The following is a 27,902-nucleotide window of genomic DNA, read 5'->3' as shown; positions in this document are numbered from 1 at the left end:
AGACAGGCATTCCTGTGGTCACATATGTGATTCCAAGATGGTATGCTGCCTCCCTGCTGTCAAGGTCAAGGATGGAAGGTGCACAACCAAAGGTTGTTGTCCATATCAGTACCAATGGCATAGGTAGAAAAAGGGGATGAGGTCCTGCTGGCAAATTTTAGGAAGCTAGGAAAGAAATTAAGAAGTAGGACCTGAAAGATATTAATCTCTGGATTACACCCAGTGGCATGTGCTAGTGAGAAATAGGAGGATAGTGAAGAGGAATGCGTAGCTGGGGAAATGGTCCAGGAGGGAGGGGATTGGGCATTAGGACCAGTTATAGGGGGAGTTGGGACCTGTACAAACAAGACAGGTTGCACCTCAACAGAACCGGAACCAATATTGTGGCAGGGAGATTTGCTAGTGGTGTTAGGGGGTTTAAACTAGCTTGGCGGGGGATAGGAACCTGAACGTAGATTCAAAGGCAGAAAAGCAAAACTGGAAATGAAAGGCAGAAAATGAGTAAGTGAGTATGGAAGGCAGAGAAAACAAAAGCTAGAAAATAGATAACAAGGAGTTGTTCAGTGACTAGCAGTATATAATTCAATGCATGGAGTTGAGTGAATAAGACAGAAGAGCAGAGGACAGAGGTAGACACTTGGAAGTGTGATCTCAGAGCTATTACTGAAACATGACTTAAAGATTGGCAGCAATGGCAGCTCAACATTATTGGTTGCAGAGTTTTCAGATGGGATAGTGAGGGGGTTTGCAATATTGGCTAAAGAAATAATCACAGGTGTGAGGAGGGATAATATGCTCGAAGAATCATCACATGTGGCCTATGGGTTGAACTGAGGAACATAAAAGAAGTAATCATACTGCAGTGGGTATACTATAAGTCCCTTAAAGAAAAAGGATGGGATCACAAATCTTGATCTCCTGTTAGAGAGCTTACTCAGTAGGATAAGGCAAAAAAGGGAAGCTTATGTCAGATACAGAAAGGCTATAAGAGTATAGAAAGTGCAGGGAATTAAAAGGGAAATTAGGAATGCAGAGAGGGCAGGACAAAATATTGTCAAGTACAATCAAGGAAAACCCAAAGATGTTTTATAAACAAATAAAGAGCAAGGGAAAAACGAAGGAGAGAGTAGGGCCAATTAGAGAACAAAGAGGTAACTTGTGGGTGGAGGTGGAAGACATGGGCATGTTCTTAATAAATACTTTGGGCTGCACTTTATAAGCCCTATGCCAAAATAGGCGGTGGGTGTAAAAATTTGTGGCCCGCACACATTGGGTCCATGTCGCGGAGCCGCCACAATTCCAAAAGCACGGCTCATTAGCATGGCCGGGGCTGCCACGCCTGCCACCCCCCGCCTCTCCCCCACCGATGGCGTGGAGGGGGCAGGCGAGCCATCCCCGGCAATGGCGCCCGCCGCCGATGCGCAGACGTCGGTGCCATTTTTAAAGGACTTACAGCCCTAAATGATCATTTAAATCTTTAAAGACACCGTTAATGTAACATTTATCATATGAATAAAAAAATATTTTCATGCCCTCTCCCAACGCCCCCAATAGCATTACACATCATTCCTGCCCTTTCCCCATCCCGCACCCAGAACACCTACCATTAATATTTGACATTTTCCCCCCTCAAAGTTCGGAACCTTTGTCCTTTATCGCTTCCCATCACCCCCTCGACCAATCCGAAGATTCTGACCGCGCTCCCCCACCCCCACACTGACAAAATCACCTCCTCCCCCCTCCCCACAGGCGTCGCGCCTCGTTTCCCCTAATCGGTATTCAAAGGCGTGGCATTGTGGCCGCCGCTATGAAGATCCCAACCTACTGGCAGAATCGCTGCGGCCTGCATATTAATGAAAGGTAATTATCCATTTGCATATTATAATGCGGGTCCTGTCATTGAGTGGCTGGGTGGCCACCACGAGGCCTCATCAGTGTCGGTGGTGGGCCTCACCCATTGCGATCTTCATGCCCCCCACCGCCACCGTTCCTGGCATCGGGGACCCTTTAAAATCCAGCCCTTTGTGTCTGTCTTCACAAAGGTGCGGGACAATGCAGACATTGTAGTTAAGGAGGAGGAGTATGAAGTATTGGATGGAATAAATATAGTGAGAGAGGAAATAATCACCAGGTCCAGATAAAATGTCTCCCAGGCTGCTAAGAGAAGCAAGGAAGGGAAAGCGAAGGCTCTGACCATCATTTTCCTATGCTCTCTGGTTCCAGGTACAGTGCCAGATGCCTGGAGGACTGCTAATCTTGTACTCTTGTTTAAAAAGAAAGAGAGTAATTGCAGGCCAGTCAGTGGTGTGCAAATTATTTGAAAAAGTTCTGTGGGACAGTATAAATCGTTATTTAGAAAGGTACAAATTAATTAAGGACAGTCAGTATGGAGGACATTGTGTCTGATGAAGCTGATTGAATTTTTTGAAGAAATAACAAGGAGAGTCAATAAGGGTAGCATGTTTGATGTAGTCTACATGGATTTTAGCAAGGCCTTTGACAAGGTCCCACGTGGAAGACTGGTCAGAAAAGTAAGAGCCCATGGGATCCAAGGGCAAGTGGCAAGTTGGATCCAAAGTTGGCTCAGTGGCAGGAAGCAAAGGGTAATGGTCACCAGGCGTTTTTGTGACTGGAAGGCTGTTTCCAGTGGGGTTCGCAGAGTTCAGCACTAGGATTCTTGCTTTTTATGATATACGTCAATGTTTTGGACTTAAATGTAGAAGGCATGATTATGAAGTTTGTAAAGGAAGAAAGCTGTAGACTGCAGGAAGATATCAATGGACTGGGCTGGTAGGCAGAAAAGTGGCAAATAGAATTCCATTCAGAGAAGTGTGAGGTAATGCATTTGGGGAGGGCAAACAAGGCAAGGAAACACACAATAAATGATAGGATACTGTGAAGTGTAGAGGAAAAAGGGAATTTGTGAGGAGCACGTTGCGTTTAAGTAAATGGCGTCAGTCATAGGATTTTAACATAACTCATTAGGTGATTAGTCAGGTGATTCCTTTATTCTCTCCCGTTTTGAATTGGTAGGTAGCAATACACTGTACCTCCTGGAAGCAGCTGTGAGTTTTATTTGTAATTGTTTAAACTTATTTATTTAAATAATAAATAAAACGTCAATACACTTTACAACAAACCAAGGCTGCGACTACTCTCCAAATAAAAACAGATAACAACACACTTTGCATGTTGACAGATCCCTGAAGGTAGCAAGACAGTTAGGTAAGATGGTTAAGAAGGCATAAGGGATACTTTCCTTCATTAGCCAAGGCACAGAATATAAGAACAGGGAGGTTATGGTGGAAGTTCACAGCTAGAGTACTGTGTATAGTTCTGGTCACTCCATTACAGGACGGATATTATCACAGGGGAGAGGGTACAGGGGAGAATTACAAGGGAGTTATAGAGTCATGGAGTTATACAGCACAGAAACAGGCCCTTTGGCCCATCATGTCTGTGCTGGCTATCAAGCACCTATCTATTCTAATCCCATTTTCCAGCACTTAGCCTGTAGCCTTGTATGTTGTGGCGTTTCAAGTGCTCATCTAAATACTTCTTAAATGTTGTGAGGGATCCTGCTGCTATCTCCTTCCTTGCCTCACATAACAGCCTGGGATACATCTCATCTGGGCCTGGGGACTTATCCACTTTTAAGCCCGTGAAAACAGCTCATACTTCCTCCCTTTCAATGCTAATTTGTTCAAGTATATCACAATCCCCCTCCCCAATCTCTATACCGACATTGTCCTTCTCCATAGTGAACACAGATGAAAAGTAATCATTTAAAGCCTCATCTATGTCCTCCGGCTCCACACACAAATTGCCACTTTGGTCCCTAATGGGCCCTACTCTTTCCCTGGTTATCCTCTTGCCCTTAATATACTTATAAAATGCCTTGGGATTTTCCTTTATCTTGCCCGCCAGTGTTTTTTCATGTCCCCCCTTCGCTCTCCTAATTACTTTTTAAAGTACCCCCCACACTTTCTAAACTCCTCTAGGGCTTCCGTTGTTTTCAGTGTTCTGAATCTGCCATAAGCCTCCTTTTTCCCTTATCCAATCCTCGATACTCCTTCACATCCAGGATTCCCTGGACTTGTTGGTCCTACCCTTCACCTTTACGGGAACATGTTGGCCCTGAACTCACACTATTTCCTTTTTGAATGACTCCCACTGGTCTTATGTAGACTTTCCTACAAGTCGCTGCTCCCAGTCCACTTTGGCCAAATCCTGTTTTATCATATTGAAATCGGCCTTCCCCCAATTCAGTACTTTTATTTCCAGTCCCTCTTTGTCCTTTTTCATAACTGCCTTAAATCTTACAGAGTTATGGTCACTATCCCCGAAATGCTCCCCCATTGACACTTCGACCACTTGTCCGGCTTCATTTCCTAGGATTAGGTCCAGTACCGCCCCTTCTCTTGCAGGACTACCGACGTGCAGGCTCAGAAAGCTCTCCTGTATGCACTTTAATAATTCCTCCCCCTTTAAGCCTTTCACACTAAGACTATCCCAGTTGATATTGGGGAAGTTGAAATCGCTTGAACCTTAACAGGTCTATATTTGCTCTGCCTTCCAGACTGACTTAGTTTCTCTTCTATTTTTGACTGTGTATCACTTACTACTGTACCTCTGTCTCCCATCCCCCTGCCAAATTAGTTTAAACCCCCACCCCCCCGCACCCCCCCAACAGCACTAGCAAACCTTGCAGCAAGGATGTTGGTCCCGTTTTGGTTCAAGTGCAACCCGTCCAACTTGTACAGGTTCCACCTTCGTCAGAAACAGACCCAGTAATCCAGGAAACTAAAGCCCTCCCTCCTGCACCATCTCTTCAGCCACACATTCATCTGCTCTATCCTTCTATTCCTATACTCACTAGCACGTGGCACCGGGAGTAATCCAGAGATTACAACCTTTGAGGTCCTGCTTTTTAGTCTGCTACCTAGCTCCCTAAATTGTTGTTGCAGGATCTCATCCCTCTTTCTACCCATGTCGTTGGTACCAATGTGAACCACAACCTCTGACTGTTCACCCTCCCCCTTCAGAATGTCCTGCAGCCGCTCCATGACATCCTTGACCTTAGCACCAGCAAGGTAACATACCATCCTGGAGTCATGTTTGCAGCCACAGAAATGCCTATCTGTACTCCTTACAATAGAATTCCCTATCACCATAGCTTTCCCACTCTTTTTCCTTCCTTCCTGTGCAGCTGAGCCACCCATGGTGCCACAGACTTGGCTCTTGCTGCATTCCCCTGAGAAACCATCTCCTCCAAAAGTATCCAAAGTGGAAAATTTGTTAGATAGGGAGATGGACCCAGGGGACTCCTGCACTACCTGCCTAGTTCTTCTACTCAGCCTGGTGATCACCCATTCTCTTTCTGCCTGAGCAGTCTTTACCTGTGGTGTGATCACCTCGCTGTACGTGCTATCCACGATGATCTCAGCCTCGCGGCTGCTCCACAGTGTCCCCAGTCGCTGCTCCGGATCCGAAACGGAGATTTCGAGTAGCTGCAGCTGGAGACACTTCCTGCACACGTGTTCACCCTGGACACTGGAAGTGTCCCTGACTTCGCACATTGCACAGGAAGAGCACTTCAGAATGCTGAGCTGCCCTGCCATGACTTACCCTTAATTTACCCAAAAATGTGATTATTTTCACTAGGGACATTTATTCCCTAAAAAAACATTACTTACTATATATATTTTTTAAAAACTTTGCTTTGGTTACTTACCCAGCTATTTAGCGTTATTCCCTTAGCAGTTACTCACCAATTTATCACCGTGCAGCTTTCCTGTGATGTCACTGTTGACTTTTCTTTCTTTTTTTCAAAACTCCGGCGCGCCTGGACTGCTCTCTGCTCCCAGAAGGTAAGTGAAAGCCCTGAACCTTGTGCTGAATTTATCCGCTCCTGGTTCTAGGCGTTCCCACACAGGTCCGACTGGTCTCCACCTCCGGAAGGTCAACTGTTGCCAGGAATGGAGAATTTTAGCTGTGAGGAAAGATTGCATGTGCAGTGTTTGTTTTCTTTGGATCAGAAGTGCTCTTTTTCAGACAGCACAAACACGATGACTGGGATTTTATGCTAGCGGTGAGGGTTTGATATCGGAAAAAGCGACACCGAGTACCATGTGTTGCCTCTTCTCTAGAAGGCCTGCCGAATCTACTGCCAATTAGGTTCTTAGCTGGACAGCAGCGGGCCTTCCATGGGATCAAGGACCCTGGCACCAGAAGTCCCGCCCTTGGAGAGCTGCCAGCCAATCAGAGGCCAGCAGCTCTTCCAATCAGCAGCGCCACTGCGCAGGCAGTGGCTGCTGCCAGTGGAGCACCCACCCAAAGCCCAGGTGTGGTGCTGGACCCAGACCACTAATATGTCAGGGCAGGAGCGGTCTTGTGGGGTGGGGGTCATGGGGGAGGGGCTATAGGAGGGTCAGTAGCAAGGGCATGGGGTTGGCTCCCAGTGGGTCCCCCTTCACGATACAGGGCCCCTTGTTCAGGCACGAAGTGCTTTTTAACAAGGGACTCCCCCACCCCCGGAGCTGGGAAGCAGCCCACATGGTTTTTCATGCCATTTTTCCCATGTAGCGACAGGGCCGCACGGCTAATTGTGGCAGCAGCAGGATGAGGCCCTTAATTGGGAATTAATTGTCCAGTTAACGGCCTCAATTGGCGGCGGAGTAGGAAGGCTAATTTCCAGTGTTCATGATTACAGCATTTGTTGTCTCACATTCTCCCCTTTATGATGGACCTCAAAGCCCACGCTGCTGCTCAACCCAGCTAACATCAAGTCTTTCTCTCCACTGTCTCTCTGGTAGCAAGAATTACAGTAACTGGGCTTTTCAGGCATCCTCAGGATCAGTGAAATTTACTGCTACCAAGAGGTCAAAGACCAGGTTGCCTCCAAACCTGCCGTGGGGAGAGCATAAAATTTCCTCTGTTAAGTTTTCTATGTTTCTATGTTTTAGATGCTGTCATATCATCCACAAATGCACTATACTAAATATGTCTGCCACTTACAATTATCGTCCCTTACTGTGTGAAGATGCTTGATAAGCTAATCATCAATGCCCAGAATCATAGAATCATAGATTATTACAGCACAGAATAATACAGCACAGAAGGAAGCCATTCAGCCCATTGTGCCAGTGCTGGTTCCTTGGTAGAGCTGTTCACTTAGTCCCAATGCTCTGCTCTTTCCCCACAGCCCTGTACATTTTCCCTTCATGCAATTATCCAACTCCCTTTTGAAGCTCACTATTGAATTTGTTTCCACCACCTTTTCAAGCAGTGCATTCCAGATCACAACAACTTGCTGCATAAAAACAGTTTCCTTATGTCACCTCTGGTTCTTTTGACTATCACCTTAAATTTGTGTCCTCTGGTTACTGATCCTTCTGCCACTGGAAACAGTTTCACTTTATCTACTCCATCAAAACCGTTCATAATTTTGAACACATCTATAAAATCTCCTCTTACCCTTCTAGGATCAAAGAATCAAAATGTTTACAGCACCAAAGAAGGCTATTCGGCCTGTTATGTCTGTGCTGGCTCTCTGTAAGAGCTACTCAGCTAGCCCCACTCACCTGATTTTTCTCCTTAGTCCTGCAAAAGCAATGGAGTAGGACTAGCTGAGCAGCTCTTACAGAGAGCCAGCACAGATATGACAGGCCAAATGGCCTCTTTTCTGTGCTCTAACCGTGCTATAATTCTATGATTCGAGAACCTCAAGAGGAGATTCTATCAAATATCTGGAATCTGAGAACAATCCCAGCTTCTCTAGTCTATCCATTCAACTGAAGTCCCTCATCCTGGCACAATTCACGTAAATCTTCCCTGCGCCCTCTCTAAGGCCTGCCATCCTTCCTAAAGTGTGGTGCCCAGAATTGAACACAATATTCCAGCTGAGCCCTAAGCATTTTTTTAAAAGATTAGCATATCTTGGTTGCTTTTGTACTCTATAGATGTAATGTTACTTACCTGACTCACCAGGAGCGGGTGGGTGAAAAAGTCATGGCGGACCCAGCCACACTGTGGACCACAGTTTGCACGTGATGACACAAATTGGTTCCCAGCCTGAAAAAGGCTGGCTTCCAGACAGGTAGGGAGCAGGTCTATGAAGGCTGCAGGACCAGGTAAGTCTGTGCCAGAGATGGGGGAGGTGGCGATCTTGAAGGCAGGGGATGGGGTTCGATCGGGGTGAGGGGGAATCAATCAGGGGGGAGGGGGGTCGATCGAGTGAGCTTCTGATTCTGGGGTCACGTGGCGGGGGCGGGGGGGGGAGATCGAACGCCTAAGAAATAGGTCTGGGGCCCGGGGGTGGAGGGACTCAGAGGCCAGAGAGCGGGGAATTAGGAGGGGTGGGGAAAGGATCGGAGGCCTGGAGGGAAATTGGGACCTGTAAGGGAGAATTAGATGTCTGGGAAGGGGATCAGGGACCTGGAAGGGAAGATCTGAGGTATAGAAGGAGGATAGGAGCCTGGGGAGGGAAGGGTGTTAGGCCTGGAAAGGGGATTGGGGCCTGGGAGGGAGGCCAGGGAACTGGGTGGGAGGTTGGGGCCTTGGAGGGGAAGGTCGGGGAGACTGAGTGGGAGATCAGATGTCTGGAGGGTGCGATCAGGGGCCTGAGTGCTGGGATCGGGAGGCCTGATGGTGGGGGGTATCTGAGTCCTTGTGGGGGAGACTGAAGGCCTCGTCCTGGAGTGGGAAGGAATCAGGAGTCTGGTGATGGTGAACGGTGGAGTGTTATGGGAGTCCTCATGTGGTGGGGGTATTGGTGTCCTGGTGGTGGTGGGGTGGATTCCGAGGCCTCGGATGGGGGGAAAAGTGATTGGAGGCCTCGTGGTGGGGAAGGATCGGAGACCAGGTTGGGGGTGGTAGTCTAAAGGGCTTACGGTGGGATCGTAGACCTTGGGTGAAGGTCAAGGGAATTTCCTGATCCCAGAGGCTCCTCAGGCAGGCACCTGGATCCAGGAAGTAGGTAAAAAGGCACTCACCTTAATCCGCCAATTCCTCACCTCAATGAAGCTATAGGGTTTCCAAGTGCTTGGGAAACCCAGTCGACAGCAGTTAAAGTTGAAAAGCTGAATGACAATGAGGCTTGGAGCAGGTTGGTCACCTACTACGGCCTCAGTTAACACCAGGCTGGAGGTGGGTTTGGGTCAGGAAACTGATTTTTCAGACATTAAACCCCTCCATCAACCCAAACCTGCCTGTTTTTTTAGGCTAAAACTCCTCCCCACAACATGTCCCCTGCCTCTATTCATAAAGACAAGTATCCCTATACACTTTTTTAACAGCCTTCTCAACTTTTCTACCATCTTCAAAGATTTGTTTATGTATACCCCCAAGTCTCTCTTCTTGTACCCCTTTTAAAACTGTACCAAATAGTTTATATTGCAACTCTTCATTCTTCCTACCATAGTATATCATTTCACAGTACAGAAGGTAGCACAGGGACCTTTACAGTCCCAGCCTTCACTTGAAAGTATCCCTCGGCTCACAATCTTTCATCCATATAGAGAGCCTGTTATGAAAGTGCTTCCATTTTTTGTTATTTTTTAAGGACTCGTGTTTCAGAATTGTGGAGATGGATTCGCTGGAGGACTGAAGTGATTCCATAGATGTTGGACATTTTTTTAAAGGGTCACTGGAAGGACCACATTTATTGGATGTCACATGTTTTCGGCTAAGTAAACAACAGGTGTCTTCTGACTATGGAAGTTGTTTACAAGCGAAGTGGCATGTCAAGGTTTATGGTGCTCAAGAGTGGGTTTCAATTCTGAATACTGCTTTGAGTCAGTTGGGTTTGTAGCCTGCAGAAAGAAACACCCAGCTCATCTATTCTCCACCCCTCTGAGAAACCCTACAAAAAATCCAGTGTGTGATAGCTGTAACACCTGATGCAGCAGTTCCCCTGAGAAGCTTTTGGAAGATTTCCTCTCGACATCTCCTGAATAAACTGCTTCTACGTGTACTCGGATGCCAGACTGTATGCCATATGGAACATAACATATCTTATCTTTTTTCTTCACGGATTCACAAGTACTTTGGCCAAAGCATCTTGATTTTTTCTTTAACTGGTGTATGTGTGTGTATGTGTCTGTATGTGTGTTGGGTATTTAGAAGGGAATGTACATATTTACTGTCATATTTCAAACTGTTAAAGTTTTGCATCTTTATTGACTAAGTCTTGTTTTATAATAACTTTTGTTGCTTTTTCAAGAAACCTGGTTGGTGGATTTTTTTCTGAAACTAAAATAGATAGAGTTTATAATTGGCCATATCGGTAACTGAGTACACATGTAAATATATGTTGTGACCTGTGGAGAAGTGGAACTAGAGAAAGACAGTGTACTCCTCCCACCTCGGTCATAACAAAAGCATGCACCATGGGCATTTGACAAAACTATTGACTCAGCCACAGACATGGGGGCATATATAAAGTGTACAACCAATCTAATGCCATCAAAATACAGTCCTGTTTAAAACATATTTCTCCCTATAAATAAAGTAGCTAAGCATACAACATCAATGGAGAGCAGCACAACTGTATTAGCTAGCTAGCAAGCAAAACAGTATGCAATGCCAATGCGTATTACTTTTGTTGACATAATAGAGCTAGCTACACCATATCACATGGTGGTAGATGGACCTTATCAGATGACCTCTGTGGATGCACACTGTATAAGGAGTGCAAATTGATCCAATAAACCATGAAACTCAAGGAGAGGATTGTTACTGTGCTCATTGAGGTGACGCAGTAGAAAAATCATCAATAAGAAGACGAACCATTTCTCACACTTAACCCATGATGGTCTCTGTTTATGCAACTCCTCCACATGTTTGTAATATGTGTCTGAAGACAGGGCAGCCAACAAAAGGGCAGTGATCTCCATATCAGGAGAAGTTTATAGAGTGAAGCAGATAGTACATCAGAACAGCCATGTAAAACAGAAAAGCTGAGTGGGACTGGAAGGGACAGAGATTAACGGTAGGCAGCCAAGACTAGTTTATTCATCTTGACAGGCTGTTAAATCAGGTCCTTGATTCTAAAATACAGAAAGAACAGAATTTCTCATGGACAAAGTGTCATTTGCTCACCTAAACTAGTGACAAAATTAGATAAACACAATTACAAATAAAGAGTTCAGTCCCTCCAATAAAGCAATTCTCTTAAATACACTTACATCTATATCTCAGTCTATCACTATCGATTCCGATTCAGCACTGGCAAGATAATTATTAGCTGTGCTGAAGGAGGGCACTATGGAGGACTCGAGCAGTGAGGCAATATGGACAGAACTCAGAAATAGGAAGGGTGCGGTAACAATGTTGGGGCTGTACTACAGGCCTCCCAACAGCGAGCGTGAGATAGAGGTACAAATATGTAAACAGATTATGGAAAGATGTAGGAGCAACAGGGTGGTGGTGATAGGAGATTTTAATTTTCCCAACATTGACTGGGATTCGCTTAATGTTAGAGGTCCAGATGGAGCAGAATTTGTAAGGAGCATCCAGGAGGGTTTTCTAGAGCAGTATGTAAATAGTCCAACTCGGGAAGGGGCCATACTGGACCTGGTGTTGGGGAATGAGCCCGGCCAGGTTGTTGAAGTTTCAGTAGGGGACTACTTTGGGAATAGTGATCACAATTCCGTAAGCTTTAAAATACTCATGGACAAAGACGAGAGTGGTCCAAAAGGAAGAGTGCTAAATTGGGGGAAGGCCAACTATACCAAAATTCGGCAGGAGCTGGGAAATGTAGATTGGGAGCAGCTGTTTGAAGGTAAATCCACATGTGATATGTGGGAGGCTTTTAAAGAGAGGTTGATTAGCGTGCAGGAGAGACATGTTCCTGTGAAAATGAGGGATAGAAATGGCAAGATTAGGGAACCATGGATGACAGGTGAAATTGTGAGACTAGCTAAGAGGAAAAAGGAAGCATACATAAGGTCTAGGCGGCTGATGAAAGACGAAGCTTTGAAAGAATATCGGGAATGTAGGACCAATCTGAAACGAGGAATTAAGAGGGCTAAAAGGGGGCATGAAATATCTTTAGCAAACAGGGTTAAGGAAAATCCCAAAGCCTTTTATTCATATATAAGGAGAAAGAGGGTATCTAGAGAAAGGATTGGCCCACTAAAGGACAAAGGAGGAATGTTATGCTTGGACTCAGAGAAAATAGGTGAGATTCTAAACGAGTACTTTGCATCGGTATTCACCGAGGAGAGGGACATGACGGATGTTGAGGTTAGGAACAGATGTTTGATTACTCTAGGTCAAGTCGGCATAAGGAGGGAGGAAGTGTTGGGTATTCTAAAGGGCATTAAGGTGGACAAGTCCCCAGGTCCGGATGGGATCTATCCCAGGTTACTGAAGGAAGCGAGAGAGGAAATAGCTGGGGCCTTAACAGATATCTTTGCAGCATCCTTAAACACGGGTGAGGTCCCGGAGGACTGGAGAATTGCTAATGTTGTCCCCTTGTTTAAGAAGGGTAGCAGGGATAATCCAGGTAATTATAGACCGGTGAGCCTGACGTCAGTGGTAGGGAAGCTGCTGGAGAAGATACTGAGGGATAGGATCTATTCCCATTTGGAAGAAAATGGGCTCATCAGTGATAGGCAACATGGTTTTGTGCAGGGAAGGTCATGTCTTACCAACTTAATAGAATTCTTTGAGGAAGTGACAAAGTTGATTGATGAGGGAAGGGCTGTCGATGTCATATACATGGACTTCAGTAAGGCGTTTGATAAGGTTCCCCATGGCAGGCTGATGGAGAAAGTGAAGGCGCTTGGGGTCCAAGGTGTACTAGCTAGATGGATAAAGAACTGGCTGGGCAACAGGAGACAGAGAGTAGCAGTAGAAGGGAGTTTCTCAAAATGGAGACGTGTGACCAGTGGTGTTCCACAGGGATCCGTGCTGGGACCACTGTTGTTTGTGATATACATTAATGATTTGGAGGAAAGTATAGGTGGACTGATTAGCAAATTTGCAGACAACACTAAGATTGGTGGAGTAGCAGATAGTGAAGGGGACTGTCAGAGAATACAGCAGAATATAGATAGATTAGAGAGTTGGGCAGAGAAATGGCAGATGGAGTTCAATCAGGGCAAATGCGAGGTGATGCATTTTGGAAGATCCAATTCAAGAGTGAACTATACAGTAAATGGAAAAGTCCTGGGGAAAATTGATGTCCAGAGAGATTTGTGTGTTCAGGTCCACTGTTCCCTGAAGGTGGCAACGCAGGTAAATAGAGTGGTCAAGAAGGCATACGGCATGCTTTCCTTCATCGGACGGGGCATTGAGTACAAGAGTTGGCAGGTCATGTTACAGTTGTATAGGACTTTGGTTCGGCCACATTTGGAATACTGCGTGCAGTTCTGGTCGCCACATTATCAAAAGGATGTGGATGCTTTGGAGAGGGTGCAGAGGAGGTTCACCAGGATGTTGCCTGGTATGGAGGGCGCTAGCTATGAAGAGAGGTTGAGTAGATTAGGATTATTTTCATTAGAAAGACGGAGGTTGAGGGGGGACCTGATTGAGGTGTACAAAATCATGAGAGGTATAGACAGGGTGGATAGCAAGAAGCTTTTTCCCAGAGTGGGGGTTTCAATTACTAGAGGACACGAGTTCAAAGTGAAAGGGGAAAAGTTTAGGGGGGATATGCGTGGAAAGTTCTTTACGCAGAGGGTGGTGGGCACCTGGAACGCATTGCCAGCGGAGGTGGTAGATGCGGGCACGATGGAGTCTTTTAAGATGTATCTGGACAGATACATGAATGGGCAGGAAGAAAAGAGATACAGAAGCTTAGAAAATAGGCGACATGTTTAGAGAGAGGATCTGGATCGGCGCAGGCTTGGAGGGCCGAAGGGCCTGTTCCTGTGCTGTAATTATCTTTGTTCAAAAAGACTTTCTGCAAAAAATTGATCAGTAGTTAATGCATGTAAAATCTATTACCTGCCAGAAAACATGCACTTTTAACATAAAATTAACTTATGATACAGACAACTTTCAAATGACATTGGCCACTCAGGTTATCTGCCCTCAAATTGAATAGTAAATTATGCACATTGCAGTTACTGATCTTTGACATACTTGTAAAACGTATCCTTTAATCCAATTCTCAACAAAGAAATCATTTCATGACTGTTTCTAACATGGTCACTGAAACATCATAAATTTTTATCATGTCTTCCCTGACAGTTTTAAAACTGCAAATGAAGCATAGATTTCTTTAAGGAATCGTAGACAGATCATCATAGATTAAGGTTTATTAAAGCTATCCATTGCATTGTATTTACTAACTATTGTATATGGATCAGCAGCGTTCTGTTTTTGCCAATATCTCTCAATCCCATTACAGCATACTGTTGTATTCATGAGGAACTTATAGTGCTGTCTTTTGGAGAGTCCTTGGATTTTCTTGCTTGTTTTCCCCTCAATACAAGTTCTGGAACACTGGGCTGGATTTTAACAAGCCCTTAACATCAGACTCGGTGGTGGGGGTGGTGGGGGGGTCCGAAAGATGGGGCAGTCAGCAGTCCACCATGGAGGCCGACGTCGGGAGCGCCCAGCCCCATCCTCCTAGTGGCAGCGAGGCTCTGTGGCGACACGCCCCCAGCCCCCACCACCACTGGTCGATGGGACTTGGATTTCGATATTTAAATTAATGACATGCATAAATTTAAACGAACTTACCTTCAGTCTTCCAGGCCCACCGCGATCTTCAGTGGCAGCGGGCACTCATACGCCTTCAATTCCCTGTCTGGAGAAAGCCAGAGTGACACTTGTGGAGTTAATAATTTTAGTGAAGGAGTGGGGGGAAGGAGTCAAATAAACGTAATGGGTGTAAGGTATGGTGGGAATCAGTGAACTTTAAACTTTGTGCAGTCTTGGGGGGGAAGGTCAGATTTAAAAGGTAGGTATTTTGCGTGGGGGGAGAGAAGGCCAAATAGTTAATGTAATTGTTATTGGGGGTTGGGAAATGGGCGTTAGAACTTTATTTCATAAATTTTGTGGGGTGTATCTTTAAAAATTCAAATTGACCTGCAGGGCTGGCTGCCCTTTAAAAATGGCGCCACGCCTGTGCACAAGCAGCTGATGCCATTGCCGGGAACAGACAGCGCACCCCCTCCACAAGATTGGGAGTCGGGCTATCCCAGCTATTTAAATGAACTGCCACGCATGAGATCACAGCGGCTCTTTGGCATGCCATCTTTTGGGCTCGCCACCAAGAGGCTCTTAAAATCCAGCCCAATGTGATTCCAAATGGATAGCAGCGGAATTGCGACATCTACATAGAAGTAAACGTCCAGCAACTTTAAACAAGTCACTGAGCTTGTGTCCCAGGTGAAAGTAATGCATGCCAGAGTACAGAAATCAAGACATTTCCTAAGTGACTTTTGCCATTTTAAAATGAGTTTACATAACACAAGCCTTTAAACTTGTGTTTTAAAATAACCTAGCCGCTAGGTTATTTTAAAACACAAAGTTAAAGGCTTGAAGCAGGGGTGTCCCCCCCTCTCTGTGCCATCCTCCCCTTTTTCTCTATCCCCCCCTCTCTGTCCCCCTCTCTTTCTGTCCCCACTCTCTCTCTCTCTGTCCACCTCTCTGTGTCCCCGCTCTCTTGCTCTGTCCTCCTCTTTCTCTCTGTCACCCTCTCTATCACTGTCCCCCTCTCTCTCTCTCTACCCCACTCTCTCTCTCTGTGACATCCCTCCTCTCTCTGCCTCTCTGTCTCTCTGTGCTCTCTCTGATAGTTGCAGTGAGCAGGATCTCTCCACTGAGCTGCTTTGTGGTTGGTCCATTTTTCAAAAAATTTGCAGCTGTCAGTTTCGCAGCTGACAGGTGCTTCGATCAGAGACAATGTTTCTGAACCTTGGACAAGCTTGTGGTTTTCCAGCGGGCTCTTAAAAAAAATCAGAAACCGCCGGAAAACTCCAAGCTTGTCTGAGGTTCGGAAATTCAGTCTCTGTTCTAAGCATCTGTCAGCTGTAAAACAGACAGCTGCATTTTTTAAAACTATAACTGGTCTGGAAGAAGAAGCCAATGGGCAATTTCTCATCCCCGAAATTACCATCATGGAGCTCACAATTTTTACCACGGACACTGGTGTGCGTGTACAGACACGTTGCTGACCCTTGCTTAAGTGATAGTAATTTGTGATTAGTTGGTGCTTTTTTATAAGTCAAGGTGATATTTAAGCCAATCGGGATTATAATACATCAACATTTTTCATACATGACAGACACCTTTTCATGTCCTACACACTTGCTGCTGTGAGTCTGAAAATCATAAATATTTACTTTATAGTATTATAAATGATGATGTAATTGTTTTTAAAAGCTCTGGAACATTTGCTATATGTAAACTACTAATAGCAATTGCATCATACTGTTGATATTGTCTAATGTACATTGTTCTAATTGTAAAATCAATGGCTATGGTTGTTGGAGGCCAGTCATCACAGCCCCACAACATCAATGCTGATGTTCCTTAGGGAAGTATCCCCAGCCCAGTTATCTTCAGCTACTTCATCATGACCTTCTCTTTGTCATACAGTCTGGATTATTTATTTTTGCTGACAATTGCACATTGTTGAACTACATTCACATCTCTTTTGATAAAGAAGAAAGAATTGCCAGCCCATTAGCAGGGCCTAGATGTTTAGAGTCAGAACCGCATGTTAATTATGTATCAATTGTTTCATTATATGCATGTGGAGGGTGTTAACTGGAGTCTTACTTGAGCATTTACAAGGAGACTCATACTGAGACTAGTAGAGGAGTTGACTGAGGAGCTACATGTTTGTAATCCTTTTATTCTGTACAATAAATGTGAAACTGAGTAAAGGTAGGCTCCAGCATTATCCTTCCACAATAAGCTTTCTGGAATTTAACATGGTAGAGGATGGTTACCGAAAGCAAGTGTAAATTGTCAGGGTATGATTAACCCTCCAATGTTCTCTGCATGTGAACCATATGACCAGTGGAAGAATGAAGTGGATATGTAGACACAGGTTACGTCCCTACCAAAGAGGAAACAAGGTATGGCCTTGGCATTGTCACTTCCTACCAAAAATAAAATAAGAAGTGCTTTGTGAACTGGATGCTTGTCAGTTGGATACTGATGAAGGTTTGGATCTTCTGTTACAATTCTTGGATGAAATTTACAAAAAAGATGACCTGTTGAATGCATATGAGGCATAGCCAGACTTTAATTGATTAAGGAAAACAGATGGTTATTCAATGTAGGAATAGATCATGGACTTTAACAGACTGTATAGAAGATTGTGGAAATTCAATTCGGAGGTCCTTCGTTCACTGCTAGCATTTAAATTGCTAGATTGTGCTAGGGTGTCACATATGGACAGGCTCCGGGTTCAAACTGGGGTTTAGTTCTTGGAAAAAGACTGTCAGTTAGATCAGATGTCTGCTGCCTTAAAGAAATTCATGGGGAAACTGTCATTTCCTGCAGCCCTGGTAGAACAAACAGGGCATTCTGCAGTGACACAAAGAATGGAGGACTCAATGTTTATGGATTTCAAATGGTCCAGATACTGGACACAAGCATAAGTAAAATGGAAGAGTTAAAGACAGGAAGAATGAGGATGAAAGCACCTTTAGCCAGTCTGACTATTACATTAGAAGACAAAATTGGAACAGCAATCATAGGTGAATGAATCCCAGGAATGCCCAATGAACAGTTAATAGGTGCTTCAGGTGTTACTCAGAGTATCATTATGCAATGAACTGCCCAAAGCAGATGGGCAGAGTCCTCGAAATAACATACGACACAGAAAATTCTGAGGCAGAAGAGGAAGATACTGATGAATCTAAATGAATTGTAGTAGTCACAACGAGTTCTGGTCCTGTGATGAATGTGTTAGCTGTGGATTCATTCAACTGTGCTGTACTTGATAGTGCTTGCATATTGACAGTATTTGCTTGGTTACAATGTTATCTGGATTCACTCAGTAGTAAGAATCAGTGCAAGGTTAAGGAGTATAAAAGTACTATCAGCTTTAGGTTTAGTGATTACAACACATAGAAGTCACTGAAGAGAGTAGTAATTCCATGTAAAATAGCTGGAGTAAGCCACTTAATCAGTACTGATAGTGCACAAAGGAGATCTTATAGTAGTCGTCCCGAAAGACATCACAGTGCTAATAGAAGCCATAGCTTGAACAGGTTCCACAATGAAACCAAGGCTAGAGAGCAGTCTCGGAATAGAACTAGAAGCAGAAGTCCTCATGACCGTGACGTTATAGTGGCTGCCAATAAACTTGAGGATAAACTAATTAGAGAAGCAAAACATAAGCAATTAGAGAGTTGGAGAGAATTTGGTGTTTAATCTGAGGTACCAGATAGGGAACAGCCAACCTTGTCACATAGATGGATTTGTAGTGAAAAAGTCCTTCCCGATGGGATTTCTAAAGCTAAAGCGAGGTTAGTTGCGAGGGGTTTTGAAAAGCGACTGCTCTTAGAGTGGACTCTCCCACAGCTGGAAAAGTATTCTTGAAAATCTTTTTGGCTCTTTTGACCACATATTCCTGGGAGTGTAGATCCATTGACATAAAAGCCGCATTTCTGCAGGGTGATACTTTTTAGAGAAAAGTGTTTCTGAAACCACCTAAAGAGGTAGCAGATGCAGAAGGAAAACTATGGAAACTGAAAAAATGCATCTATGGCCTTGTAATGATGCTTCCAGGGTGTGGTATTTCTTGGTGAGATCTGTTTTGTTGAAAATTGATCGTGTTCAACTAAAAGCAGATCCTTCCATGTTTTAATTGGTATCATAAAGAGAAACTTTCAGGCAGCTTCATGATGCATGTTGATGATTTCTTATGGGGTGGTACTGTGGATTTTGAGAAATATGTTATTAATAAGATTAGGGCAGAATTTAAGATTGGGAGTCAGGCTTGTGGAGCCTTTAACTATATTGGTTTAGATATTAAGCAGACTAAGTCTGGAATAACTTTAAATCAACAATCCTATTTAGAGAGAGTTACTCCCATCCCAATTAATTGTGCTCGGTCTCGCAGAAAGATGATGATATCTAAAGCAGAGACTGAGCAATTGCAAAGATTGATTGGTCAATTAAATTGATTATGCACTCAGATGAGACCTGATACTAGTTTTGATGTGCTGGAGTTAAGCACAATGATGAAACACCCAAAAGTTGAGAATGTTTTAAGGGCAAATAAAGCATTAAAAAAATTAAATCGAGAGAAAAGTGTACTGAAGTTCTCATCCTTAGGTGACCCAAACAACTAGTCATTTTTAGTAATCTTCCTGATGGGTATTCGAGTGCAGCTGATTTCATAATATTTCAGTTGGTTAAAATGGGAAAAGTTTTCCTTTAGCTTGGGAAGCTAAGAAAATATAAAGAGATGTTAAAAGCACTTTAGCTGCGGAAACACTGGGTCTTGTGGAGTCAGTGGATATGGGGTTCTATTTGTTAAATATTTTAGGTGAAATTCTGAACAAAGGACATACTGAAGATAGGATATGCACTGAATGTTATGTGGATAATTGTTCTTTGTGGGTCAATGTACACTCTACAAAAAGTGTGAGTGAGAAAAGACAACATATTGACAATGCTGGATTGAAACAAATGCTGGTGAGAAAGGAAATCTCCAAACTTAAACGGGTAGAGGCAAGTCATCGGCTATCTGATTGTTTCACAAAAAGAAATGTGAGAACAAAGAAATTGTTAGAGGTGCTATAGGAGGGGCGTCTCACAATGTAATACTTTGTACCTAATTTATTTATTTATTTAGAGATACAGCACTGAAACAGGCCCTTCGGCCCACCGAGTCTGTGTTGACCAACAACCACCCATTTATACTAACCCTGCAGTAATCCCACATTCCCTACCACCTACCTACACTAGGGACAATTTACCTATCACCTGCAAGTCTTTGGCTGTGGGAGGAAACTGGAGCACCCGGCGAAAACCCACGCGGTCACAGGGAGAACTTGCAAATTCCGCACAGGCAGTACCCAGAATCGAACCCGGGTCCCTGGAGCTGTGAGGATGCAGTGCTAACCATTGCGCCACTGTGCCACCCAATGTGCAATTTATTTTGATTTTAATTTGAAATATTCTTTGAGCATGTTAATACTTATGACATAATATGGTATTTATTTTTAAATGTTGTTTGAGTATATTAATCTAAGTTTTGTTATAAAAGAAAGAAGGGAATCTGTTAATTGTGTATCAATTGTTTAATTAGAACATAGAACATAGAACAGTACAGCATAGTACAGGCCCTTCGGCCCACGATGTTGTGCCGAACCTTTTACCTACTCTAAGATCAAACTAACTACCTACCCTTCATTCTACTATCATCCATGTACCTATCCAAGAGTTGCTTAAATGCCCCTAATGTATCTGCTTCTACTACCACCGCTGGCAGCGCATTTCACACACCCACCACTCTCTGTGTAAAGAACCTACCTCTGGCATCTCCCCAAAACCTTCCTCCAATCACCTTAAAATTATGCCCCCTGGTGATGGCCCTTTCCACCCTGGGAAAAAGTCTCTGACTATCCACTCTATCTATGCCTCTCATCATCTTGTACCCCTCTATCAAGTCACCTCTCATCCTTCTTTGCTCCAATGAGAAAAGCCCTAATTCCCTCAATCTTTCTTCGTAGGACATGCCCTCCAGTCCAGGCAGCATCCTGGTAAATCTCCTCTGCACCCTCTCTAAAGCTTCCACATCCTTCCTATAATGAGGCGACCAGAACTGAACACAATGTTCCAAGTGTGGTCGAACCAGGGCCTTATAGAGCTGCAGCATAACCTCGCGGCTCTTAAACTCAATCCCCCTGTTAATGAAAGCCAACACACCATACGCCTTCTTAACAACCCTATCAACTTGGGTGGCAACTTTGAGCGATCTATGGACATGGACCCCAAGATCCCTCTGTTCCTCCACACTACCAAGAATCCTGTCTTTAAGCCTGTATTCCGCATTCAAATTCGACTTTCCAAAATGAATCACTTCACACTTTTCCAGGTTGAACTCCATCTGCCACTTCTCAGCCCAGCTCTGCATCCTGTCAATGTCCCGTTGCAACCTACAACAGCCTTCCACACTATCCACAACTCCAGCAACCTTCGTGTCATCGGCAAACTTGCTAACCCAGCCTTCCACTTCCTCATCCAAGTCATTTATAAAAATCACAAAGAGCAGAGGTCCCAGAACAGATCCTTGTGGAACACCACTGGTCACCGAGCTCCATGCTGAATACTTACCATCTACTACCACCCTCTGACTTCTATGGGCCAGCCAATTTTGTATCCAGACAGCCAACTTTCCCTGTATCCCATGCCTCCTTACTTTCTGAATGAGCCTACCATGGGGAACCTTATCAAATGCCTTGCTAAAATCCATATACACCACATCCACTGCTCTTTCTTCATCAATGTGCTTTGTCACATCTTCAAAGAATTCAATAAGGCTTGTGAGGCATGACCTGCCCCTCACAAAGCCATGCTGACTGTCTCTAATCAAACCATGCTTTTCCAAGTAATCATAAATCCTGTCTCTCAGAATCCTCTCCAATAATTTGCCCACTACCAACATAAGACTGACTGGTCTATAATTCCCAGGGTTATCCCTATTCCCTTTCTTGAACAAGGGAACAACATTTGCCACCCTCCAATCATCCGGTACTACTCCAGTGGACAGTGAAGACGCAAAGATCATCACCAAAGGCGCAGCAATCTCTTCCCTCGCTTCCCGTAATATCCTTGGGTATATCCCGTCTGGCCCTGGGGACTTATCTGTCCTCATATCATTCAAAATTTCCAGCACATCCTCCCTCTTAACCTCAACCTGTTCGAGCATATCAGCCTGTTCCACGCTGTCCTCACAAACGACCAGGTTCCTCTCACTAGTGAATACTGAAGCAAAGTATTCATTTAGGACCTCCCCTACCTCCTCCGACTCCAGGCACAAGTTCCCTCCACTATCTCTGATCGGCCCTACCCTCACTCTGGCCATCCTCTTGTTCCTCACATAAGTGTAGAACACCTTGGAATTTTCCTTAATCCTACCCGCCAAGACTTTTTCATGTCCCCTTCTGGCTCTCCTAAGTCCATTCTTCAATTATATGCAGTTGGAGGGTATTAACTGGGGTTTTACTTTGAGCACTTATAAGGAGACTCTTACTGAGACTGGTAGAGGGGTTGAGTGAGGAGCTACATGTTTGAAAGCCTTTTACTCTGTACAATAAATGTGAAACTAAGTAAAAATAGGCTCCAGCATTATCCTCCCACAACAAGCTTTCTGGAATTTAACACCTCAAAGAGGGTACCATTTCCTGGTCCTGTCCCCACTCCAAGGGGGAAGCAGTCACAGGGTGCAATTTTCTTAGAGGTCAACCCTAACTGGCTAGATGGTGTGTTTGGTGGCCAATTAGCAGCGGCGGGTACAGAAGGAGGTGTGAAGCTGAAACTGCAAGCCCGATTTAAAGAGATCATGGCAGCCGTTATTGTGCTAAGTCATCTAACAACGCAATGGCAGGCAGAAGTGCTGAGGAGGAAAGGCAGAAGCCAGGCACCCTTGGCAGGGCAGCCCCAAGGTTTAGTGATGCTGCCCTTGAGGTCATGCTTTGCGAGGAAGGTAAGGGGTCTTGTTCCCGGAGGGTGGCAGGAGAAGGCCAAGCCAAGCAGGCCTGGCTGGAGGTGGCAGAACATGTGAGCAGCTGCAGTGTCTTGAGGAGGACCTGGGTGCAGTGCCATAAGAGGTTCAATGATCTTCTTCATTCTGGCAAAGTGAGTGCAATGCGAAACACAGATGACAGGCCTATAGGTCTGCAGCCACCAGCATACACACAAGTTGAGCAACCTAAGTGTACATGGTGCTCTTGAACATGGGAGAAAGTGTGCCCAGGGTAATTACTGACCCATCAGCAAACTCCCAAGCCATAGAGCAATTGAGGAGCTGGCAGCACTGATTATTTATTATTATTTGATATTATTTAAATTTTATTTAAATGAGCTGCTTGAATTGGTGAGAGAGGCCAGCATTGCCGAATCTCTATCTCTTTCTTTTGTCCTTGCAGGAGAAGAGGGCACACAATGCTAGGGAGAGCTAGGGAGAGGGTGCACACAGGAGGAGTTCTCCAGCTCACTGTCCTGACTGCAATGGAGGAAGCAACAGTTAACATCGCAAGGGTGGTGCCGCATGAGGAAGTCGATGATGGAGGGATGAGAATACCTGTAGGAGAGGGTGAAAAGATATTGGATTCTGATGATGAAAGGGATGGTGTGCACACCTCCCTCTGACAGTATGCCAAAACTTCAGCTGCATTGGAAACCTTCAGCTGTGAAAAGGGATCTGTAGTCACAGGCGAGTTCTCATGATCTCCTTTTTATGTCTGCCATGTTATACTGCAGAAAGCTTGTTGAAGGATTATGTTGGAGCCAATCTTTGTTCAGTCTTGCATTTATTTTACGAAGTAAAAAGATGACAAACATGCGGCTCCTCACTCAAACCTTCACCCAGTTTCAGTAAGTGTCTCCTTACATATACACAACACCCTAAATAACACCCTCCACCTGCCTATGATTAAACACAATTAACATCCCACAGAGTCAGTTGTAGAGGGGGAGAATGCCTGTGCCTCAGCAACATCACTAGGGTCCTTAGACAAGATGGAAGCCTCATTGCATCATCACATCATTCAAACGCATCCTCCACCAGTGTAGATACACTCACATTGGTGGGTCCCCATGCGCAATTAAAAAATGTGGCACTTGGTGAAAAGCATGCCATGAGTGAGCAGGAGGGGTTGGGAGAGGCAGACGCAGTACCCCTCGAAGGATGGAGAACAGACACAGCTATGCTCAACTGGATGCAGATGCACAGCCTCGGGAGTCACAAGCAAGGTGTCTCTACTTTGACCAGCAGCATGAGATGTGCACCCAAATGTTGGAGTTCCCTGAGGCAGTACGGAGGTATGGGTTGAGAATGGAGGAGTCCTATCAGCTTAGTTGCACCACCATAGGTCAGGGTTTTGAATGCATGAGCTGCTCCACTGAGAGAGTGACCAACCTCATGGAGAGCCATATGTGGCAGCACTCTGAGTGGATGCAGGAACAACACATTGACATGCACAGAATGCATGCATTGTTCTGTAGCATTAACTGGTCAGTGGCGTTGATGGCGCAAAGCTGCATGCAGTGGATGCCACTTGCGCCCCAGCAGGTGGTCCCTTCTAGCAATCCAGAGTGCCATCAAAGGGCTAAGGCAGTCACCGATGAGGATGAGGTTGCTACCCCTCAAGGGGTGCCATCATCATCATCGGCCTCCTTGGCCCTTCTGAGGGACCATCTATGCAGCAAGGCCCGGTGACAGAGGTTGCCCCTGCATTGGCACCGATGTAGCAGCCTATGGAGGTGCCCCACTGGCACCTTGACAATGAGGACGATGGCCACAGATGTCACAGCTGCAAGCAGATGCATGCAAGTAGGCTGTCTCCATCTCATCTGAGGCCACAAGGGGAGCAGCCCTAGAAGTGACTGCAAGCAAAGGCCATGACATCGTTCATTAAGGGTCAGCCATGGGTCATTTGGTAGCACTCTCACCTCTGAGTCACAACATTCTGGGTTCAAGTCCCACTCCACGGCTTCAGCACAATAATCAAGGCTGATACTCAGTGCAGTACTGAACGAGTGCTGCACTGTCGGAGGTGCCGTTGTTCAGAAGAGATGTTAATCCGAGGCCCCATCTGCCTGCTTGGATGGATGTAAAAGATCACATGCCACTATTTCGAAGAAAAGCAGGAACGTTCTCCCCAGTGCCCTAAACAATATTTATCCCTCAATCAACATCATATGGGAGGAAGTGAATGAGTGGTAGGATGGGAGATGGGCGATGGCTAAGTGACATGGTAGAGAAACTTCTTGAAGTGATTGGGTGGTGAATGTGGAATGGGTAGTGGGAAGGTGAAGAGGTAGATGACACAATGGGAGCAAAGAGGTGGGGGGAAGCAGGAGTATTTGGGAGGGATGGGAAGGGAGCTACCCAATCCCACATTTTCCCTACAACACTCACCCCAAATGCATCCTGTAGCTGTTGGTGACTCCTTCATTGCACCAACACCATCTACCTCCAACCTGAAGGAAAGAAATGTAAAAGATAGAGAAAGAAGCAAAAAGAAGAGTTAAATGGAAAGATGCAGAAGAGAGGAAAAAGAAAGCTAGAAGCAGAAGATTAGAGGCAGAGTGAGACAGCAATATGAGACAGCAGAACAGGTAAGAGATTGGCCATATTCTAATTTACCATGTCCAATGCCATGGGAATTTGATGAGTAGTATATTAAAATTTCACGTAATATACACTTTCTGTCAATATTTTCCATCATAAATTCCTATTACCACATGTATACTGGAAACTTCCAATGTAAGCTTGTCACTACATAATTAGAGCCTCCTGTCAGTAAGGACAAATATGTGTCTTTAAAAGGGAACTGAATTATGTCTGTGTACCCGAGTCCAATTATACTTTGCCCTCTCACTCCTTTTCACCTTAAGGTTACATTTGGCTTTGATTGCTTGTGTGCAACACCACAGGTAATTGACTAATACCTATATAATATATATAAATACTGCACAAAATATATGGTACTGAAAAGTGAAGAGGGCTGAGTGCAGGTATAGAGTGTATCTGAGAAATAAATATAAATATATGTGTAAGCATTAACTTAATAGAATGCAGGCACATATTGTATCTGGGACATGATAAAAGTAATAAAACTGCATCAATAAATAATAGAGCGATAGTACAGTTCATAGCTGGGCCTTTGAGGCCCAGAGCTGCCTGAGCTTGCCTCCAAGGCAATCTGCAGTCTCTTCCAGTGAAAGTCAGCAGCCTTACACCAGCCATGCTGCAGCCACAGGATTAGAACTCTGTAGGAGCACGAGGACAGGTAAAGGCATGGGGAAGACAGATATTAAGGAATGCACAAGTGTAGTTATTTGACTTTTGCATGAAATATGGCATGATTTCATTTCTAAATTTGTTTTGCAATGTTTATTTTGCAGTTGCTTTTATTTTTCGTTGTGGCTAAGTAGATGCTATAATGGTCAGTGACGGAAAGGAAGGTGTGGGACTATTGGTGAATGGGAAATTCGGGTTGTGGTTACTGGTATCGCACTCAGATGAGTTCTTCATGGACAGCAAGCGTAGAAAGTGGCTGTGCTGATTGACTCCTCCCTTCTTCTTCCTCATCTTTCTCCTCCTCCTCCTCAAGCACCTGCTCTTCCACCTCATCAGCTCCCTGTATAGCTGATGGCAAGCGATGTCCCCTCATGATGGTGAGGATGTGCAGCATGCAACAGACCACCACAAGTCTTCCAGTACTGCAGGTCCCGTCCAGAGTGGCATATGTAGTGGAAGTGTTGTTTCAGCATGCCAATGGTCTGTTTTATCAGATTTCATGTGGCAGCATAGTTTTCATTGTATGCGTGCTGTGTATTTGTGTGTGAGTTGCGCACCGTAGACATCAGACATGTCATCAGCAGAAACCTCTTGTCACCCAGTATTCACCTTTTGGTTTGCCATGGTGGCTCAAATGCAACTGGCACAGCAGAATGAAGGCGTCATGACTGCTGTCAGGATACTGGGCACTGACCTGCATAATTCGCTGCATATGGTCACACACCAACTGCACACTGAGGGAATGGAACCCCTTTCAGTTCCAGTATGGGGCTGAGTTGACAAATAGAACCCACAAAGCCATGTGTGTGCAGTCAAAGGTACCCTGCACTATTGAGATGCCTGTAAACCCAGTGAAGCCACATGTTCACTCCACCTGCTGCTGTCTGGCAAGAAAGAGTGAAATATAGTTAGCTCTCATTGAATAGAGAGCCTCAATGACCTCCGTTACATGACAATGGATCGCAAACTGCAAGGTGTTGCAAATATCTCCAGCTCCAATCTAGAAGGAGCCAAATGCATAAAAGTTTATCACCATGGTAACCTTCATAGCCACGAACAATGCGGTCCTTGCCTTGCTCTGAGGTTGCAGTTGTGTTCGCAGCAGGTGGAAGATTTCAGTGAAGATGTGCTTACTGAAGCGCAGACCTCTCACACATTGTTCCTCACTGAGGTTCAGGTAGGAGAATTTCTCCCTGAACACCCTGGGAGAATATGGTGGTCTGCTGAGAATCCTTCTCCTCCTTCTCCCTCTTCTGTGCATGGTCTCTGTTCATTCTCAAAATCATGTTGTATTCCAAGGGGAATGCCTACTAGTACACACATGTCCTGGGAGCATCTGATTTGTGCAGAAGCCTTAAAGTCAGAAAAAAGTCATTCAACACCTGCCACACGACTCCCTGTAAACTTTTGCAACTTGAAACAACTAGAAAGAACATAAGAAATAGGAGCAGGAGTAGGCCATTCAGCCCCTCAAGCCTGCCGCACCATTCAATACGACCATGGCTGATCGGCCCCAGACCTCAACTCCTCAAGTACCAAAGACTTGTAGAATCGTTGCAATAGCCAGAAGGAATGAACCAGCAACTAAACTGTAAGTAACTGATGATCCCTTTAAATAGCATTGGTTTGGAAGGGTGGGGTGGGGGGAGGGTGGTCATTCCTGTTGCTGAATGCATGTTCAGCCATGCAAGGTTAAGAGAAAGCATTAGCTGGAGCATTGAGCTCCAAAATGGCACCGTTGGCATCAAATCAGCATTAAACCTTGACATGTGGCTTCTCTGCAACTATTGAATGCTGACTGGATATCATAATTGTCTATTCTGCATACTTCCAGCGGATGTTCACTGCGTGCATGCTAATGCCCTCAACAATACAGCATCTGTAGCGGTTTGCCTCACAAGTTTGCACGCGTGTCGCAGAGACCATTTTGGAGCTCTAAGAGCACTCG

This window comes from Heterodontus francisci, chromosome 30 (genome assembly GCF_036365525.1).
Source record: "Heterodontus francisci isolate sHetFra1 chromosome 30, sHetFra1.hap1, whole genome shotgun sequence".
Taxonomy (NCBI): Eukaryota; Metazoa; Chordata; class Chondrichthyes; order Heterodontiformes; family Heterodontidae; genus Heterodontus; species Heterodontus francisci.
This window is presented reverse-complemented; position numbering follows the sequence as displayed.